The following is a 12,645-nucleotide window of genomic DNA, read 5'->3' on the forward strand; positions in this document are numbered from 1 at the left end:
TTCTGGGCCATTGTGTCAGCATAGGAGGAACAGGCTGAGTCACTGAAGATGTTTACCTCCAGTTATGCCATGAAAAATAAACCTGTTTACCATCTCCCCTCAGGATTGTTGATGGAGACCAGGAAGTATGCTGGACCCCTCTTCCAGAAGTCTAGCTGTCCTGGCACACAGTCACTAGTCCAGTGGTTCTCAACCCTTTTTGGTCTAAGGCCCACCTGACTTCTGGCATAACATGCCATGGCCCATGAGTGTCAATGACTGTGCAATATTTTCAATTCAAAGGCAGATCTGTAAGAAACACATCTTTATCTAATTTGAAGATTTTTTTTAAAGACCCACAAAAAACGCACTGTGGCCACCCAGTGAGCCATGGCCCACTACTTGATAACAACTGCACTAGTCCTTCTACCTCCCTTTTGTACTACATTTTGTCATCCCATCGAGGATGGCAATCTCATTCACAAATTTATAGATGGAGTTGGACATGTGTTTGGCATGGAGTCATTGGCGTACTGGGAGTATAGTCAAGGAATGAGTACACAGAGTAGTTAATCCCTCATTCTTCTTTATGAACATTTAGACTCTTTCTTACAATGTATTTAGTAATGCCACAGTCCATAAAACTGACTTCCTAGTGTCAATTTCCTTTTCACTTCACTAGATACTGAGACCATTTATCATCTGTTCCCAGTCACCACATCATGATTAGTTATTTCTTTGATAATAACTGGAACCTACTACTGCTTGATGAGCTCTCTCTAACTTTATCCTCTAACTCATGCCAAGTCACTGTTACCTGAACTGATACTAGGCACTGAAAATTGTAGAAAATCTTCATTGCAATTCTCATTGACGTCAAGAGGAAGCAAGATCTTGGTATGGCTGAGCTAAAATAGGAATATAGAACCATTTTTGGTAACATATGTAAAAAGCAGATATTTAATTTCAAAGCACAATCTGCATGAAACACTAATGTGTGAGATCCATGTGAAAGATGGATGATAACTTTCATGTTTGACTATGTAATTATAAAGGTAATAGTTGTAAAAATGTACAAGGAACACCTTCAAAGTTTTAAGATTTATCTCTACTTCCCATGTCGTCTTAGTGACGCTCACATTTCTAGTCAAGTCAATACAGGTCCAAACTAATGAGATCAATCATTCACCTTCTGGGGATACAATCAGTGACAAATAATGAAATTAATTTAAAATTAATTTTGTATCAATCTGCAGTTTTTACCATGAGAAACAGCAAAATTGTGTGAAGCTGTGAAGCGGAACTTTTTTCTAGGATTTAATCGTTCCAAACCAATTTATACAAATTCACTTCAAAGAACTGAACATAGAAATTAGTTCCCTGTGGAGGAACATTGAGTTGATCATTAATATTCTGTAACATTTAAATTTATATAATTATCTCAATTTATTGTCCTATAATTGGTATATTTAAGTCTGTTAATTTTCATGATTACTTGGTAAGTATATAAGGCTTTAAATTACTTGAACAAAATAAAATGAATTTGAAGGTGTGGAACAATTTTGTATGGATGATGAACTTCATTTTTATAGACAGTAATGGCTTATTACTCATGTAGACAGGGTTTGAGAGTTTGAAAGACAAGAAAAAAAATCATCCTTCAAAAGTTGTTTGTCATGGTATTTTACAAAGGGTAATTCCCCTGGATTGTTTAACCACAAAATGTGGAGCAGCTTTTCTGTCAATTTAGAATTTTTCAGCATTTTTTATTTTGAGTTTTCTGATACCAGGGGGAGAAAGATTAAGAATGTGAATAATTGAATAATAACTGCCTATTTAATTTTTTTTTAAAAATATCACAGTATTTGGGTAATTCTGACCTTGGAAAGATTATGGTAAGCCACTTTGCTGAACTGTGGAAATTAGTTTGTTGAAATTGGAGTTTCAAGACTTTGTCCCAGCTATGACACAGATTGACAATATTTTTTTCTAAGGAAGGATAGTGAGTGTCTTGGAGTGAACTTGCAGGTGGTTTAGAATCTTATTAGTCTTGGTTGTGGAGGTTTCAGTTTTGTAGGTGGCTGCCTCAGAAATTATAGCTAGTTGCTGCAGTATATTTTGTCAATCCACATTAGGATCATGGCACATGATAATGAGAATGAGTTTAATGCACAATGTACATTAACACAGAAATTTCTACTTGCTGAAGCTGAACAGGTAGTTCATAAAAAAACTGCAGTATTTTGCATTGAAAATAGATAATAAATACAAATATTCACAGTTACCATTGTGCAAGAAAAAAGTGGTGTTAAAGTAGTGCTGACATTTCTTTTGTGGTGTTGGAGCAGTCCATGATTATTTGAAGGTTCAAGAGCAGATAACTATAGGTCAAAAACTATTCTTGAACATAGATCTTCTGTCCAAAGGTACCAATGAGAAGAGGTATCTTTTATAATGTTGGCTGCCTTCTTGAGGATGCATCTCACATATTTATTCAGGTTGGGAGTTTGGAGCCTCTGGTGGACATAGCTATGTTTGTTACCTTCTTCAACCTTTTGCAATCCTTGGCACTTGAATGCCCAAAGCATGTTGTGATGTAACCAGTCAGTATACCTTCCATAACGCACCAGTGGAAGTTTGATGGAGCATTGGATCCAGACTTCTTAGAATGTATAGGTCTAGTAGTGTATTTGAGCTCAGAGGAGCTATCAATCCAAAATATGGAGGTCTATTAATTTAATCCTCAACTCTCTCTTCAACATTGTGTTCATTCTGCTCACCATGGTAGCAGCTGTCAACTCCATTTGTGGGATAGTGACTGGTTTCAATGGAGCCACTCTGGCTTTTCCCAATGCAAATCCACAATGTACCTGATCCTTGATATCAAGCAGTAATAGGTAACTAACAGTTTTGTAACTGTCTTCACATGCTCCAGCAAAATGATGCAATTCAGCAGATGTTCCAACATTTGTGGGTTTGGAGCATCTGTCAATCTTGAAGTCTTCCAGCTTACGAAGATCCTGAATCCAACACGTCAATTCCTGTACAATGGATTCTGGTATCTCACCAACCCAACCAATCTTTTTCCCACACAAATCTTGCAGGCTTTTCTTGTCAGACAGGACAACTAGTGCCAGTATTTCTGGAGGATCATATATCAAACTGTCTGTTGAAAGAATCCCCCTTCTTGTGAGAGGTCAGTCTTTCAAAATGATTTTGAATTTAAAAATTGTCACGCTGAACACACTATTGTATGCCTAACTGAAGGTGGTCATGGTTTATGTCCAAATTCTTCATTTCTTTTCCCTCTCTCCTTCAGGTATGGGAGCCAATACTTGGTGGCTTTTAACCAGCACTTCCAAGACCATTATACTGAGCACAGTGGACAAAGAGAGAGACTGTAACTGAATTAATGATGCAGCCATTTCACCATGCCTTCCCATTCTTGGGCATGTTACTTTGTTCACCAGCATTTCTGTTACCTATCTGCTTCATAAGATGGCATTAGGCTCACATCTCTGTCCACTTGTGTCGTTATTGGGGTTTGAGACTTGGCACCACCGTGAATTAACCTGGCTTGTTTGGGACCATACACATCTCGTAACCGTAACACTGGCTCTTCTTTGGTATTAAATATTTTATTTTTCTGCCGTCCTTCAAAACGTGACTCCAAAACCTTAGATGCTTTAGATCATTTACTTTGAACGCTAGTAAACTCTAAGCCTTCTAGTAACTTTGCCACGGCCTGATTAACAACAATTTTTGTATCCAGTTGCAGTTGATCTTTTTGCATTTTTAGCTGCATCTCCATCCTCATTAGCTGCTCCTCCCATAGCATCTTATCCATCTGTAGCTGATCCTATTTTCTTCTTATCAGATCCTCCTGCTCCTCTAAAGCAAATTTGTTTTGAAGCATTTATTTTTCCACTTCAAGAGCTGCTCCGTCAGCTTGAATATTTAAACATGTAGATGCAGTACTTGAAACACTAGAGCCTGCTCTGAAACTCCTCTTGCTTCTGCTGCTTCCAGCATTTTACACATTATCTTCTGGTCATACGTCATCCTGTATGTCAGATGCTAACTTAATATCTGACTTTGTCTCCACTCTAGATTGCCAATGCTCTTCACCACCATCTTGTGGCACACCTTCAACCATTTCCATGTGGCTGATCTTAGATTCTATTAATGTTTTTTGCTGTAATTCTGTTGGATTTATACTCCCAGCAGCTGTTACCTTCTCTCTTTCTATTTCCTCTTTCAGTCTTGCTTGAAGAGTAGTTTCAGCTTCACTTGAATCTAATCCCTGAAGTTGTAATTCTTATTCTTGTTTAAGTTCCGTGACCTTCATCTTCTCACACAAGCATTGTTGTCTATGACTCATTCAAACAAATCTGTACTCAAGCTGAGTTGAATTTTCCAAAGTTTATTAAACATAGCTAATGTTATTAGCAGCTGCTATATATTGTTACAAGCCATTAAACATTGTTAGACAGTGCTAAAATTTTGTTAGATTGTCAATAAAATTGTCAGAACATTCTCATTCCTTACTATTTCATAGAACAAAGAAACTAAACTAACATATATATAACCTCTCTAACAAGCCGTAAGACCTTGGATCGAAGATATTGCTAGGAGGCACTCAAAGATTATGTAAACATCTACTTGAAAGATGCTGTTACGACCCCAGAGGACCCCAAAACCCAGCAGCAATAGATATTCACCACAACAAATGGTTACTTAAACAAAAGTTGCTTTCAATTATTTTTAAACATGAAAACATACTCTCACTTTTACTTATCACTATTGACTTAACTAACCTAACTTAATCCCTTTCTAATTCTAAGTGCACATGTATGTAATGTGTGTGTAAATTCAGAAAAGTTCTTTGATTCACAGTCCAATCTCACTTCTCATTCCTCCAGGATCATTGGTTGCAGGCAATTCTTATACTGTGCACAGTATAAGAAAGTTCACCAGGCTTTGGTGCTTGAAAGGTAAATGGTTATGGCTCAGGAAGGTTCTTTTTGGTTTTCAGAGAGAGATTTGATGTGCATTTACTTCCATCAGCCTCTTCAGTGTCTTGCCGAAGAAACATGTCCCCTCAGGGTTCTCCAGATGATAATGTCTTTCTTTCAGGTCATCACAGATTTCCTTCTTGTTTCACTTATGTCAAGTGAAAAATTAGACAGCCAGTCCTCTCCTCTTGCATGGCCCACAAGGGCTTTGACCAGGCTGAACCAAGAACTCACAACCAGTTTTCCAAATGGGGTTTTCCACAAGCTTGCCAGCTTGTCCTGTTCCAGTCCCAGCTGCTGTTACTGACTGTAACACTGTAGAACTGATCTCTGTGAGTCTGCCTCTCACAAAGATTAAAAAAAACTGTTTTACTCTCTTTGCTTGCAAAATCACATGACCCTTTTAGATATATGCAGCTCCGACAAGTTATTTCAACTGTTGCCTTTTTGTAAACAACAATCCTTTAGTGAAGTCACTTGGGCACTCTCCAAACCTTTTACAAAGACTGTTGGCCCTGACATGTCTATCATGGGGAAGATCTCCAGTATTTTAAATAAGATCTATTTTAAAGTGTTTGTTTGTGACCTATTCAAACAAATCTTTCCCAATTTATTTCCCAAAAACATATCTATATACTCTGAAACATCACAAACAGAATTTGGTTGAAAGCATGAATACATTTTAACCCTTACACCCCTGAGCATAAAGCCCTGCAAAAGGAAGTAGACATGGCCCAGGACATTGTAGACAAAACCCTCCCCACCATCAAGAACATCGACAGGGAACACTGCTGATGGAGAGATGCAGCGCTCATCAAGGAGCCATACCACCCAGCACATGCTCTATTCTTACTGCTACCATCAGGAAAGAGGTATAGGTGCCACAAGACTCAAACCACCAGGTTCAGGAACAGCTGCTACCCCTCCACCATCAGACACCTCAAGAACAAACTCAATCAGGGACTCAAATCTTACTTTTGCACTTTATTGATTTATTGTATTCTCTCTGTATTGTACAGAGAGTTTATTTACATTTCATTATCTTTTTTACAGTTCTTTATTTGTTTACATGTGTGCATTGTGTACAGTTTATTTTTGCACTACCAAAAAGTGGTAATTCTGCCTCACCCATGGAAAAAATAATCTTAGGATTGTATGTGATGTCATGTATGTTCTTTGACAATAAATCTGAAATCTAATCAAAGATGTAGGTGAAAGCTGCATTAATAGCAGAGGAGAGAAAGCCAAGTTTCCTAACGCAAGAGGATATCTCAGATGCCCTGGAATGGAAAGCCATGTCATGGGGCAAAATCTGGCTGAATGCATCCATGAAGACCTAGTTGTCTACCTGATCATTCAGCAATTGCCTGCATTGGGCCCACATCCCTCTAAACCATTCCTATCTATTTTCCTGTCTAAATATTTGTTAGATCTTATAATTGTACCACCCTCTGACAGCTCATTCCAGATATGCACATCTCGCTGAGTGATCCTCAGGTCACATTTAAATTTCTCCTCTCCCATTCTAAGCAATGCCCTCTAATTTTAGGCTCCCATCCTAAGCTGTTAGGGCCATCAATTGATAGCTGATAAAGTAGATTTACCAAAAAAAAAATTATGGTAACAAAGCAGTGCTATAAAGAAAATTTACAAAGGGAACAAAATTTTATAATTTAAGGGCATTATCTCATACAGAGAGGCCTTTGAAGTTTTTGCATTACTTTGACAACACCTCTCAAACTCATGAAGAAGGTCAAGGCATGGATGCACAGCACTTGCAGGTTCCCCTCACTATCACACATCATCCTGACTTATAGACCTGAAGTACCTCCTGGAATGCACTATTGGACACCATTGTAGATGTACCTTCACCTGAAGGATTGCTCTGTTTCATGAGGGCATTCAGAGACAAGCAATATATATGTTGGACTTTGCAGCAATGAAAAGTAAACAAATGATTTCGACCATGTGTTTGTTATAATCTTTTTCGCATACATTTTTGCTTGTAAGAAAATACACCTTGATGTACAAAATACAATCAATGAAAATTATTATCAGAAGGTTTCAATCTCATTTTAAAAGTAAACAAATAATTAAAAGATAAATTTTACAGCTAATTGCTTTAATATAATCAAGCATATTGATGTAACAGCTATTTGCAGTCTTTAATCTCCCAATAGGAATAATAAACAAAGTTCTTTTTGATGGTCATGATTGACAGAATAATATTGGCTGGACCTCTATGGTTATTCACCCCACTTTGAACAGCTCCCAGGAATTTTTAGTATTCATAAAAACCACTTCATTAACAGTGGAGTACTAAGGATGGTTTCTGGGCCTAAAGGGTGGTACACAAATCAAAGCCATTTTTATTTAGAAAAGCCAAATGACTTCAGCTTATCAAGCTATCTGATGGAGGGTGTCTCAGTGCCATCCTAATTAATTGTTTAAGATACCAAAAATTGTCAGCAGTTTAAACCATCAAAGATATTTCAATCAGAAAACACTTCACAGAGTTCTCTAAAAATCAATATAGTTGCCTTCCTTGAAGCAGCATGCATGTCTGTTTTTTTTTTGTTTGGGTGATATTTGTCCAAATTGGGCAAGAGGTTTTCCCCCAAAGCCATCAGACTCCTGAACTCCCAGAACATATGGGGATTGCGTATTGTAGAATGTTAATGTATAAGCCTTAATATTTTAAATGTGTTGAACTTCTATTCTAACCTATATTTATGTAAATATGCTCCATCGTCTTACCGTGCGAATATGGTATGAACGACAAATAAAGGTGACTTGTCTTGTCATCGTCTTTCGGTGCACTAAAATTTTGTGGAATGAGATGGAGGCAAGCTGGCCTGTTCAGTTCTCTTTATTTCTCTGCAACTCTACAATGTGCTTTTAAAAGATTTAACAGAGATCTGAGGCACATCTTTTCATACAGTAGGTGATGGATATAAGGAACAAGAAATGAGAGGAGGTAATGGAGGCAGGGATATTTGGAACATTTAAAAGACATTTAGTTAGGAAAACTTAAGACCAGTGGTTCTCATCCTTTTTTCCCCACTCACATACCACTTGAAGTATTCCCTATGCCATAGGTGCTCTGTGATTAGTAAGGGATTGCTTAAGGTGGTATGTGGGTGGAAAAAAATGTTTGAAAACCACTATTTTAATTGTACCTAATTGACTTGTTATGTGCACGGCTTCATAACTCCAAAGGAAATGGGCCAATGACAATTTTTCTCAAGCAAAATATTTCAATAACAATTGGGCCTAGAGCAGTGATTCTCAACTTTCCCTTCCCATTCACTTACCACCTTAAGCAATCCCTTACTAATCACAGGTATCGGGATTACTTAGTGGCATGTGAGAGGAAAGAAAAAGGTTGAGAACCACTGGTTTAGAGCGATTTAGACTGGCAATGCAGGCTTAGTCAGCATGGACAAGTCAGGCCTGGTTCTGTGCTGCAGCACTCTACAGAATCCACTAAGCCTTCTCCCACATCTCCTCTGTTTTCCACACATCTACCCTGGCCCCTTTCACCACGAGACCCATAACTCTTTAGAGGCCTATGATTTTTCTCTCATATACCCATCAACACCCCTTTCCATCTTTTTTTTGCCATTTACTTGCTCAAAGGGGTTAAGTGCAGTCACCAATTAAACCACTCACTTGCCTCAGCAATAAAGAAAAAATGATTAGAAATGTACACATGTGCAGGGAGGCATTCAGTCTTCTTACAGATAGTGCCCAAGGTCAGGGTATAAGTTTAATTGCTGTAACTGTGTTGCTGTGAACAGCTGGAGCCGGGTCTCCATTTCTCTTTGATTCTAAGTGGTTGATAATTTTAAATTATCAACAAAGTTAATTGAATTTTTTTTAAAAATGGATCCAGGTAATCATAAACTTCAAGCATTGAAACAAAGCCACAGTATCCTTGCACTGTTGAAAGATATATTGTCTAAATTTGTCTACAAGAAATAATTTTCTTAATTTATCATGTCTCCTCCTGGGGGCTCATAATCTCTATTACATTAAATAAAAATAAAAGGTCAGGTAAAACAACTTTGTTATCATGAGGCAAGAATTTATTGGTGCAAATTACATTGGAAATAACTATTGTGATTGTAATTGGTAATTTTGAATAAGTTAAATAATTCTGTATTCCTTTCTTTCCTTTTTCAATATTTTTATTGGATTTTACAGAAATAGTACATAAATAGAAGCCATTAATCAGAGGGAATATATAAAAAGGAATATACAGAAAATAAGTTATATAAGAAAAATAAAACATATATAAACTCAATATTATAACAATCAAACGGAAAAAAAGTAGCAAACACATAAACAATTACAACATAATAAAATAACTATCATACTATACTAAAAATTCTAACCCCTTCCCTTCTGAAGTTATCTGGTAAGTACATAAAATTTCACTACCATTCAAAGAAACCACAAACTCCAAAGCAAGATCCAAGTAATCTTATAAATTGTGTAAATAATTAAGAAAAGGACCCATAAACCTAGAAAAAAGTAAATCCTTTACAGTAGAAGAACATTTGTTTATTTTTCCAAAGTTAGGCATGCCATCATATCAGATAGCCATTGAGTATAAGTAGGAGGGACAGCATCTTTCCATCTCATCAAAAGTGAATGTCTATCAATAAGGGAGGCAAAGGAGACTATATGGGATTGAGACATAGTTAAATTCAAATCAGTAGTCTTAGTTGATCCGAAAATGGCAATTATAGCATTAGGTATCAGATTCAAATTGAGAACTAAAGACAAGGTACATGAGATATCTTCCCAAAAAATGGAAAGGAAGAAACAAGACCAAAACATGTAACAAAGTACCTTCTTCGGTCTTACACCTGTCACATTTCGAGGAAATGTTTGAGTATAATTTAACCAATTGAACTTTAGAAAAGTAAGCTTGATGTATTCCTTTCGAAGTATGTTATTTCACAGTTGCATTGCATTTTATCAGAGACTCACAAGTAAGTGTAAGACTATTTTTCAGGCAGGAAACACTAACTATAACCTAATTGAATGACTTTTATGCCATTTCATGAAAATATTTCACATAAATTTTAAGAAAACATTATATCTCATCACTTCAACTTTTTTATTACAACCATTTATTGAATCATGGTAAGAAGATTATGATTAGTGGAGGCTGTTGCAATGCAGCTTGCCTTGAAGGCATCAAAATAACTAACGTGGACAGATATAGACCATAATATTTAATATCTGCTCTTTAAATGTCACTACTGAATGTGCTGGCCTTTCAACTTTGTCTCCTAATATTAAGTAAACTTTTTGTTCAGAAGTAAAAATAATAATAATAATGAAGCACAATCTTAAATCTCTGATTTGTGCTCTCTCTGGTGGGTCTCATGTATTCTCCTTCACGACCAGCCCTCAGCGTTATAGGTTATCTTTGTTAAAGTGTGTCAGTTACTGCAATATTTCACCAACAATAAATCACCAACAATATAACACCATGATCAATACTCTTTCACTAAATGGACTCCTCTACTCATGAAAACTTGAAGCTATGCACACTTTCCCCTTCAGCACCTATGATGTGGACATGGTTGTGGATCTCTGCCCCCTCTCCAGAAGTCAATGACCATTTACTTCATCTTAATGATGTTGAGGAAGGGAGAGAGAGAGAAAGAGATACATACCATCAGTACAAGATCAGGTCAGAGACTCATTATTCCGTGCAAGTAATTCAGACTGCACAGCCCATAGCCTTTTCATTCTCTATATAGCACAAGACAAGAACATGAAGAAATACTCTCTAATTGTCTGCTCCACCAGCACTCAAAAAAGCTTGATAACATTCAGGACAAAGCCACTAAATATACAACATTCAACCATCCCCATGGTCACAATATATTTCATCCACAAACTCCATGAACTGTGCCTGCAACATGATTAAAGGCAATAGATGGTTGGAAATTTCGATACCTGCTTTGTTCCTCTCCAAGTTGTCCGCCATCTTTAATTGGCTCACCTTTGCTGGGTTTAAATCATCACAGAAAAAAATCAATGAATAAAAAAACACTAGTCAGATATCCACATCCAATGATACAAAAAAATACTTTTATATTTTTTCTTCCCAACCCCCCCCAACCCAAAAGTAGAAAAAAGAAAATAAACACCTACCATTTCAATAATACTAGCATATACGATCATTAATAATTATTAAAATGATGAAAAGGGAAGTTGATAAGGTGGAAGAGGTGGTGGAAAATTATTCATAAAATCCATATATGGTTTCCAAATACTATAAAATTGTTCAGCTCGATTCCTTAACCTTTCCGTAATTTTTTTTTCCAAAGGTATACAAACTGGCATCTCACTATACCATCTAGTCAATAACACTTCCTTATCATCTTTCCATGATCTTGCTATACACTTCTTTGCAGTTGCTAGTGCAATACTTAAACATTTTTCTTGATATTTGTCCAATTTCAATTTTGTATCCTTTTCATAAATATCTCCAAGTAAAAATATTCTTGGATCCTTTGGTATCTTTATCTTCATAATTTGCCCTAATAATAAACTCAGTTCATTCCAAAATCTTTCCACTTTTTCACAAGACCACACTGAATACAAAAAATCCCTATTTCTTTCACACATCGAAAACATTTATTTGAATAATAAGAATCAAGTCCATTTAACTTATATGGAGTACAATATAATTGATGAAGAAAATTATATTGAACCATTTGATATCTAACATTCACTGTATTCGTAACACTTTCATGACATAATTTTGACCAAATCTCCTCCTGAATTTGTATATTTAAATCTTTCTCTCATCGCATTTTTGATTTATATAAATCTTTTTTCTTTACAGTCTCTTGTAATTTTATATACATATTAGTAATAAATTTCTTAACAACAAATGTACCTGCTATTTTATATTCAAATTGATTTTGTTTAGGGAGACTCAAATCTGCTCCCAATCTCTTTTTTAAATACATTTTTAATTGATAATATACAAGGATTGTGTTATTAGGTATATTATATTTATCTTTTAATTGATCAAAAGTTAAGAAAAAAAGATCCTAAAAAACAATCTTTTATCCTCTGTAACCTTTACTTTACCAATTGTCAAATAAAGAATTAGTCCAAGTAAAAGGAAGAAGTTGAATTTGATTTAACAACACTTTAGGTAGTTGATAATTTTTAATTCCTCTCTCAATATGAATTAAATTCCATATTTTAATATATCCTTTACTACTGATTAATCTTTACTTCCTTTAAACAACTCACTAATCCATTTATACAAAATTTGCTCTAGAATAGTTTCACCAATTTTATTCATTTCTATTTGTACCCATACTGGTTTTTCACCCCTTTGATAACAGGAGGACATAAACCTCAATTGAGCTGCTTTAAAATAATTCTTAAAATTTGGTAGTAACATGTCATGTTAATTCATCCATTGTAGTATATTTTGGAACCTTTTGCTGAAAACCCCTCCCAATTTCTATTTTCACTTATATTAAGTATTCTCAAAATATAACTCACTGATGAAGTTTTCAATCAATGCTAACCTTAACAAAACTTGTTACCTTGCTTGAGTCTAATTTCTCTTGCAATTTTTTCCTTTATATATCACTTGTTTTTT

This window comes from Narcine bancroftii, chromosome 3 (assembly GCF_036971445.1).
Source record: "Narcine bancroftii isolate sNarBan1 chromosome 3, sNarBan1.hap1, whole genome shotgun sequence".
Lineage (NCBI taxonomy): Eukaryota > Metazoa > Chordata > Chondrichthyes > Torpediniformes > Narcinidae > Narcine > Narcine bancroftii.